The 6,000-nt window shown below is 34.3% G+C and overlaps 1 protein-coding gene across 2 annotated transcripts in view; it reads left to right on the top strand.

Moving 5' to 3' along the window:
* RUNX1 (RUNX family transcription factor 1) overlaps positions 1–6,000 on the top strand; it is a gene marked incomplete at both ends in the record, with an annotated part of 183,666 nt that overhangs the window by 22,128 nt on the left and 155,538 nt on the right. The gene's annotated exons all lie outside the window — the stretch shown is intronic.

Raw genomic sequence — 6,000 nt, forward strand, 5'->3', positions numbered from 1 at the left:
CAGGAAATGAGGATAGGGAAGGGGTGGAATTATTTTTATTTTTATTTTTATTTTTATTTTTATTTTTATTTTTATTTTTATTTTTATTTTTATTTTTATTTTTATTTTTATTTTTATTTTTATTTTTATTTTCATTTTATTATATTATATTTTTATTTTTGCCATTAATTTCATTTTGATATTTATTATTAATTATATTTTTATTTTAATGGTGTTTTAATTTTATTTATATATATATTTATATTATACTTATACTTATATTTATTATTATTTCTAATATAATTTTTACTTTTATTTTCATCCTTATTTTATTATTTTTTACTCCTATTTTAATTTTTATTTAATTTTTATTATTTATTTTTAATAATATATTATAAATAATATATTAGTATGTATTGTTATATTATTATATATATTATATTATAAATACTATATTATGTTATTATATAATTATTGTATTATTATATTGAATAATAATACATTATATATCATTATATATAATATATATTTTATATAATATATATTAGATACATTATATATTACAATTATATATATTATATATATAATTATATATATTTATTAATATATTATCAATAATATATTCTATTATTTCTATTTTAATTTTTATTTCTATTATATTTTTATTTATTTTTATTATATTTTATTATATTTTTAAAAATTTTCATTTTTATTTTCATTTTCATGTTATTTTCATTTCTATTTTTTTCATCACCCTCATTATTATCAGCATAATCACCATGATCATAATTAGCATTATTATTATTACTGTTATTCCTTTTTGGGGGAAATATGGACCCAGTGATGCTCAGGATTTCCATGGGGAGTTTATCGAGATATACAAGAAATAATATAATATCTATAATGCATAAAATATAAAAAATTAATTATACATTCTAGAAATAATAAATAGAAATAATAGAAAATACCAAATACAAACAGTATAATAATATATTATATTTTAAATTATATATTATAAATTATAATATGAGTATTATCACATATTAATTATTAAAATGGAATATAAATATAAAATTATATATAAATATAAAATATAAAATATAAAACATTAAAAGTATAAATATTATCATATAATCATAATAGAGATTCTATCTTATGTTTTTAAATATAAATTATAAATTATAATATAGATATTATCCTATAATAATTATTAAAATAATTGAAATTATAAAAATAACTTTTAATGCAATTTTTATAAATTAATAATTATAGTATAAATTTTATATTTTATACTTTATATAAAATTCCAATGCTCAGGATTTCCATGGGGAGTTTATAGAGGTAGATAATATATAATATAATATAATATAATATAATATAATATAATATAATATAATATAATATAATATAATATAATATAATATAATATAATATAATATAATATAATATAATATAATATAATATAATATATGTAATCTATAAAATACAAGATATAACAAATAAAGTATAAAGTATAAAATATAAAATATAAATTTAATATAATTATAATAGATATTCTATCTTATGTTTTAAAATAGAAATTATAAAGTATAAAATAAATCATATAATTATTAAGAGAATAGAAGTTATAAAAATAAATTATATTACAAATGTTATTATAGAAATTTTATATTTTATACTTTATATTTTCTATGTATTTAATGACACATATCAACTTAGCCCTGTCTCATTCCTCGAGGTATTTCTGGTTTTATTCCTGCCAGAAATTGAAGAGGGCTGGGATGGCTGGATGGATCCAGGATGGATCCTGTGGAATCTTTGGGATTTTTATGCTGTGCAAAGGGGGAAAAAAAAGGAATCCATTTGTTTAGGGGAAAAAACCTCCTTTTTAGACCCTGCTTAGAAATGGTGATGCCCTAAAAAATGAAATTTTAAAAATCTTAAAATCACTTTAGCTTCAAAAAAAACCACCTGGGAATGATTGCAAAAATATCCTGAATTTTTCCAGTCAGTTTTTCTTCTGTGTCTTTATTCATTATGTGATTGAAAAGACAAATACAGACCCCCAGGGATGCCCAGGATTTCCATGGGGGGTTAGGAAATGAGGATTTGGGGTTAGGAAATGAGGATTTGGGTTTGGAACTGAGGATTTGGGGTTAGGAAATGGGGATTTGGGGTTAGGAAATGGGGATTTGGGTCTGGAAATGAGGATTTGGGGTTTGGAAATGGGGATTTGGGGTTAGGAAATGGGGATTTGGGAATAGACATTGAGGATTTGGGGTTTGGAATTGAGAATTTAGAGTTAGGAACTGATTATTTGGGGTTTGGAAATGAGGATTTGGAATTAGAAATTGATGATTTGGGGGTTGGAACTGATGAGGATTTGGGGTTTGGAAATGGGGATTTGGGATTAGAAATTGAGGATTTTGGATTAGGAATTGAGGATTTAGGGTTTGGAATTGAGAATTTAGGGTTAGGAATTGATTATTTGGGGTTAGGAACTGAGGATTTGGGTTTAGGAAATGAGTATTTAGGGTTAGGAAATGGGGATTTGGAGCTGAGTATTTGGGATTAGGAATTGAGAATTTAGGGTTAGGAAATGAGGATTTGGGGTTAGGAAATGAAGATTTGGGGGTTGGAACTGAGGATTTGGGGTTTGGAAATGGGGATTTGGGATTAGGAATTGAGGATTTGTGTTTAGGAATTGAGGATTTGGGTTTAAGAACTGAGGATTTGGGGTATGGAAATGGGGATTTAGGGTTTGGAACTGAGGGCTGATGAGCTGAAGACTGTCAAAAAATAATGGGATCCCAAAATGTGGTCAGGAAGTGGAGGTGGAGGTGGAAGGGGTCTTAAAGCTCATCCCACCCCATGGCAGGGACAATTTTCCCTGTCCCAGAGAGGAGTTGGAGGTGTCCTGGAGGTGGAGTTGGGATTGCCCAGGATTCCCTCATTCCTGGGTGAGGGAATTCCCTCCTTCCTGCCAGGATGCTCTGAGTTAGGAAATGGGGATTTAGGATTAGGAAATGGGGATTTTGAGTTAGGGAATGAGGATTTAGGGTCTGCAGCTGAGGGCTGGTGAGCTGAGGAGTGTCAAGAAGTGCTGGAATCCCAGAATGGGGTCAGGAGGTGGAAGTGGAAGGGATTTTAAAGCTCATCCCATGGCAGGGACAATTTTCCCTGTCCCAGGCTGCTCCTGAATCTGGAGTTAAACATGGAGCCAGATATCAAACTGATTTAAACCCAGTTTTGAAATTTTAGGATGTGTATTTCTCATCCATGGATTTTGAAAAGGTGGGGAGAAAGAATCCTAAATCTGAGTTTATCACATAGCCAAATATCAAACTGGGTAAAACACCAGATTCGAATGTTCAAGCTGTGCCAGGGACAATTTTCCCTGTCCCAGGCTGCTCCAGCCCCAGTGTCCAGCACTGCCAGGGATCCAGGGGCAGCCCCAGCTGCTCTGGGCACCCTGTTCCATAATTTTTCATCAAAAAAGGAAAAATAAAGCTTGGCCTTGAATAAAATTCAGCAGGATCTCAAATTTCCCTTGATGTTTTCAGCACTGCCAGCCCCAGGTGCCATTGGCAGAGCAGGGGATGGTCCAGAGTCCATCCTCTGCCAGCCAGGGCTAAAAACTCCAACTCAAAACCCAAAAAAAGCTTTTTTTAAAGGCTGAATCAAAGGCTGGGCGAGTCCTGCCCCTGCAGGAGCTCAGTAATTCCCACTTTATGTCCGAGTTTGCTTTTCCAGCCAGCAGCTGAGGTGTGGGCAGGTTCTGCACGCGTGAGAGGAGCCAGAAACAAAACAAAAAAAAAATACCCTTTGCTAATTATCAGTTGCTGTGTTTTGAAAAGCCTGCAGTGGATGTTTTCCTTCTTGGCCTCGTGGTGTTTTCAGAGTTGGAAACTCAGAGGAAGCCCTGAGGGAGCTGGGGGTGCTCAGCCTGGAGAAAAGGAGACTCAGGGCTGCCCTCATGTTGTTTTAAAATTTTCATTTTGTTTTATACATATATTACTAGACTCTCAAACTTTAAGCTTTATATTATGTGATGTTACACATTTCTATTTAAAATACATTTTCTAAAATATCTCAGCCTGGGCACGGGGAAAGGAAGGAGTTTCTCTTCCTATTCTTCTGGACTTGGCAGATTTGTGCAGGAAATAAAATAAAAAATAAAGAGAAACTGCCTGAAGTGAAAGGGAGGAGAGGAAATCTTGCTTAGAACTGGTTCTAAACCAGGGTTTAGGGAAAGTTCACTGTCTCTAGTGAAAGGGATGAGAGAAAATCTTGCTTAGAACTGGTTCTAACACAGGTTTTAGGGAAAGTTAACTGTCTCTAGTGAAAGGGAGGAGAGGAAATCTTGCTTAGAACTGGTTCTAAACCAGGTTTTAGGGAAAGTTAACTGTCTCAAGTGAAAGGGAGGAGAGAAAATCTTGCTTAGAACTGGTTCTAACACAGGTTTTAGGGAAAGTTAACTGTCTCAAGTGAAAGGGAAGAGAGGAAATCTTGCTTAGAACTGGTTCTAAACCAGGTTTTAGGGAAAGTTCACTGTCTCAAGTGAAAGGGAAGAGCAGAAATCTTGCTTAGAACTGGTTCTAACCCAGGTTTTAGGGAAAGTTCACTGTCTCAAGTGAAAGGGAGGAAAGAGGAAATCTTGCTTAGAACCGGTTCTAAGGCAGGTTTTAGGGAAAGTTCACTGCCTGAAGTTAAAGGGAAGAGAGGAAATCTTGATTAGAACCGGTTCTAAGGCAGGTTTTAGGGAAAGTTCACTGCCTGAAGTGAAAGAGAAGAGAGGAAATCCTACTTAGAACCGGTTCTAAGGCAGGTTTTAGGGAAAGTTAACTGTCTGAAGTGAAAGGGAAGAGAGGAAATCTTGCTTAGAACCGGTTCTAACCCAGGTTTTAGGGAAAGTTAACTGTCTCTAGTGAAAGGGAAGAGCAGAAATCTTGCTTAGAACTGGTTCTAAACCAGCTTTGAGAGAAAGTTCACTGCCTGAAGTGAAAGGGAGGAGAGGAAATCTTGCTTAGAACTGGTTCTAACCTGGGTTTTAGGGAAAGTTTCCTGCAAGTGGGGTGGACAGCAGTGGAGATGACCTCAGTCAATGGCTCTGCCACTCAAGCTTTTCCACCAGCCACAGATAATTTAATTTTATAGATATCATATGAGAAACTAGGAGCATAAACTGAATTTAGATGTTGCTGTGACAGGGCGTGGAAAGCACTGAAATGAAATCCTCAAGCCTGGTTTTGTCCTCTGGAAGGGCTGGGAAGGATCAGGGAGACCTCAGAGCCTTTCCAGTGCCTAAAGGGGCTGCAAGAGAGTTAAATCCTGAAATTGAGGGGGTTTTTTGGAATCCTCTTCAAGCCCTGGCTGAACAAACTGGGGATTGTTTATCTCCCTTTATTTTATTTTATATTTTTTTGGCAAGAACGTGGGGTTGGCCAAGGAGGGCACAGAGCATGAGAAACCACTCTGCCCTGGGGGGAGAAAAGGTCATTCTGGTGGCTGGGGAGAGTCTCAGGGCAGGAGCAGGCAGGAAAATCAGATTTCACTCTGGATATCTTCATTTGGAGAGGAAAGTCCTGCATCAAGAGCTTGTGGGACTTGGAAGGATTAAATCTCCTGAGTTCAGTGTGGCTCAAGGAGGAGGAGAGGAAGAGAAACCTGAGAATAATCCTTAAATACATTATAGAAATAAAATTATCCTTAAAAAAAAACCAAATTTTTCCAGTTTTATGGAGTGGAGGCTGTGGGATGGTGCAGTTCTTGCTGCAGGGTGAGTTCTCTGTGTTGTGTGGGGAAGGATTTCCAGCTCTGTAGCCCCATCCCAAAGGGGCTTCCCTCCAGGCAGGACCTCTGAGGACACAGCTGCACTTCAGATTTGTGGGCATGTAAAAGAAAATATTAAATAATAAAAGAGCAAAATGCAAAAAAAAAATCGAATTTTAGACAAGCAGTGTGAAGAGCAACCAAGCCATGGGATAAACAATTCCATTATCTCCATGTCCAGTACAAAAG

This window comes from Fringilla coelebs (genome assembly GCF_963513975.1).
Source record: "Fringilla coelebs genome assembly, chromosome: 2".
In the NCBI taxonomy this organism is placed as follows: domain Eukaryota; kingdom Metazoa; phylum Chordata; class Aves; order Passeriformes; family Fringillidae; genus Fringilla; species Fringilla coelebs.